The sequence below is a fragment of the Pogona vitticeps genome, chromosome 5 (assembly GCF_051106095.1).
Source record: "Pogona vitticeps strain Pit_001003342236 chromosome 5, PviZW2.1, whole genome shotgun sequence".
In the NCBI taxonomy this organism is placed as follows: domain Eukaryota; kingdom Metazoa; phylum Chordata; class Lepidosauria; order Squamata; family Agamidae; genus Pogona; species Pogona vitticeps.
In genome coordinates, this window is record NC_135787.1 from 176148024 (window position 1) to 176151070 (window position 3047).

The window sequence follows — 3047 nt, forward strand, 5'->3', positions numbered from 1 at the left end:
CCTGCTCTTATTGATCCATGCCTTCCCCCATCCATCACCATTGGCCATATTGGCTCCAACTGATGGGAACTGGAGTTTAGCAACATCTGTAAGGACACAGATTCCCAACTCCTGCATGAAAGTGGTCTTCCTCATCCGAGACCCTCACGCTGCTTCATACTTGCAAACCTCATCATTCCTAATTTGGGGCCAATAAGGCTAAAGAAAGACCATGATCTGGGAGAAGTTCTTCAAAATATTAATTCAGTACTTCAATACCTTTGCCCTTCTTACTGCAAAAACCACATGCATGATTACTCAGAAGTAATGCCTTTTGAGTTCAGTGGGAGATGCTAATAGCTGAGATTCTGAGAATAAAGAGTCCCAAATGGTCACTTTGTGCATGCCAAGTTGGAACTGAGTTACGGCAATCCTAATAGGGCTTTCAAGGTAAGTGAGATATTTAAAGAGTGGTTTTACCAGTTCTACACCCCCAGTAACTGGACCTCTTTCTTATGAGGTTGAAACATTTCACTACTCATCCAAGCAGCTTCTTCAGTCTGAGGAGAGTTGGTAGGAGGTCCTTGATATATCTTCCATGTTGGTTTCCTACCAACTCTCCCCAGACTGAAGAAGCTACTTGGATGAGCAGTGAAACATTTCACCCTAATAAGAAAGAAGTTCAGTTGCCATGACTCAACTTCTAAATCAGCATTCCATATTGATGCTACCATTTATACCTACAAAAGGATGAAACTGGGGAGGTCAAGCAGAGGTCCTATGAGCCCACGGCATGGGGCAAATTCAGAGGGCAGACTGTGTTTGGGGAACGACATTGTTTTTTCCCCTTCCCTCCCATTTGTGGCAGTAAATAGATAGATGGGACACACAGGTGGAGTTGAGCTCTATGAGGAGCCCAAGGCCTACTGTGAGCCGAAAAGTCAACCCCTGAAAAACAGCAGCACCCAGGAACTTTCAGACCTCCACAAACCCACCGGCATGACATCACAGATTAAAACAGGGTGAAATGAGCCATCCATAAATTTTTAATAGTAGAGTAGTGGAAAAGATTAGGGTGGACGTGGTGGCGCTGCGGGCTAAACCGCAGAAGCCTGTGCTGCAGGGTCAGAAGACCAAGCAATCGTAAGATCGAATCCACACAACGGAGTGAGCTCCCGTCGTTTGTCCCAGCTCCTGCCAACCTAGCGGTTCAAAAGCATGCAAATGCAAGTAGATCAATAGGGACCACCTCGGTGGGAAGGTAACAGCGTTCCGTGTCTAAGTCGCACTGGCCATGTGACCACGGAAAGATTGTCTTCGGACAAACGCTGGCTGTATGGCTTGGAAACGGGGATGAGCACCGCCCCCTAGAGTCGAACACGACTGGAGAAAAATTGTCAAGGGGAACCTTTACCTTTACCTTAGTGGAAAAGATTAGTAGCAACACAGCAGCAAAATAATGAAGCTCCAGTGATATTGAATCTAAAACCATGACAGTGCTTGAAACACCCATCTTTGCTTTTTCCAATACTCTGGAAAGATTTCAGTCAACTATTGCATTCTTGGGTGATACTTCTATTTTTCATATATCCGCTAACAGAAAAAGTATGTATGAAAATGGCAGGCAAAAGGGCCGCGTTCCTCTTCACTACAGTGACCTTGCTAATGAATCTCGGGTTTACATTGCTGGATGAGTTTTGCTCCAAAGAACATTAACTAGTTTGCTCTGAAGTGACTTGAGGAGGTTTCTGTGCCATGTTTGTGGCTCTACTCAAGAGAGAGAGAGACAGACAAATAAGCTTCTGCTTGAGAACTTTAAATAAAATATTGGGGGAGGGAAGAATCCAGTTTCATATTATCACGGAAGCGGACAATATTCTTTATTTGCCTTTACCCATTAGTTTTCTCCCTTGCCATTTTAAAATCGAGCAATTAAATACCAAAGCTCACTTGTATTTTTAAAAACATGTGGGGTATAGAATGTGTTATTTTGTAATGTTGCAGATACAGCTTTGAAGAGCCTGGTTAAAGAGCCTCGTGGTGCAGTGGTTAAACCACTGTACTGCAGCCAAAACTGTGCTCATGACCCTGGGTTCAATCCCAGGTAGCCGGCTCAAGGTTGACTCAGCCTTCTATCCTTCTGAGGTTGGTAAAATGAGTACCCAGCTTGCTGGGGGGGGGGGCAATGTGTAGCCTGCATAATTAACTTGTAAACCACCCAGATTTGAAGTGCTATGGGGCGGTATATAAGCAGCATGCTTTTTAAAAAAGTACTATCACACAGACCACAAGCTAATGCAGGGAATGGAAAACATGACTCTGCTTTCGTTATTGGGCTGCTGCTCCCATCAGCCCCTAATCATATTGAGTGCCCAAAAATGATGGGAATTGTGGTCTGATGGCATCTAGCAGGCAACAGGCGACATCCTCATGTCTATTTTAATGCCATTTTTAAACTCAGGACTTTGCTGCATGAACCTCTTGGCAGACCATGAGATTTTGGTTAAAAAACCTCTATCTCTGTGTAGAGGAAAGATTTGAGGGCCTGCAGAATATAATTAGCTTCAAGTCTCCCCAGAGTAGACTATCCTTTATTGTTTGTCTCATCAGTTAGTACTTACAGTCTCAATAACTCACTCTGTGACACTGGTAAGAGAAAGAATAAAAAGTTCCATTTACTCACAGTTCTGAATAGATCAAAGACAGTATATTGTAAAAAAAAAAATTGACTGGTTACATTGGTAAAACTGCAGCTGCAGCTCACAACCTGAATTCAATATCAATGGATTCAGCTAGCCGGCTCAAGGTTAACTCAGCCTTCCATCTTTTTGAGATTGGTGAACTGAGTACCTAGCTTGCTAGGGGGTGGGGCACAATGTGTAGCCTGCATGATTATGTTGTAAACCACTCAGAGAGTGTTTAAGCACTATGAGGTGATATATGAGCAGCACATTTTGCTTTTTTGCTTTCTTTTGAGGATAAAGTGAGCCCTGAGCCACATTGAACTCATTGGAGGGAAGGCAGACTGTTAATAAAGCCATTATCATTATCATCACCACCACCTCCAA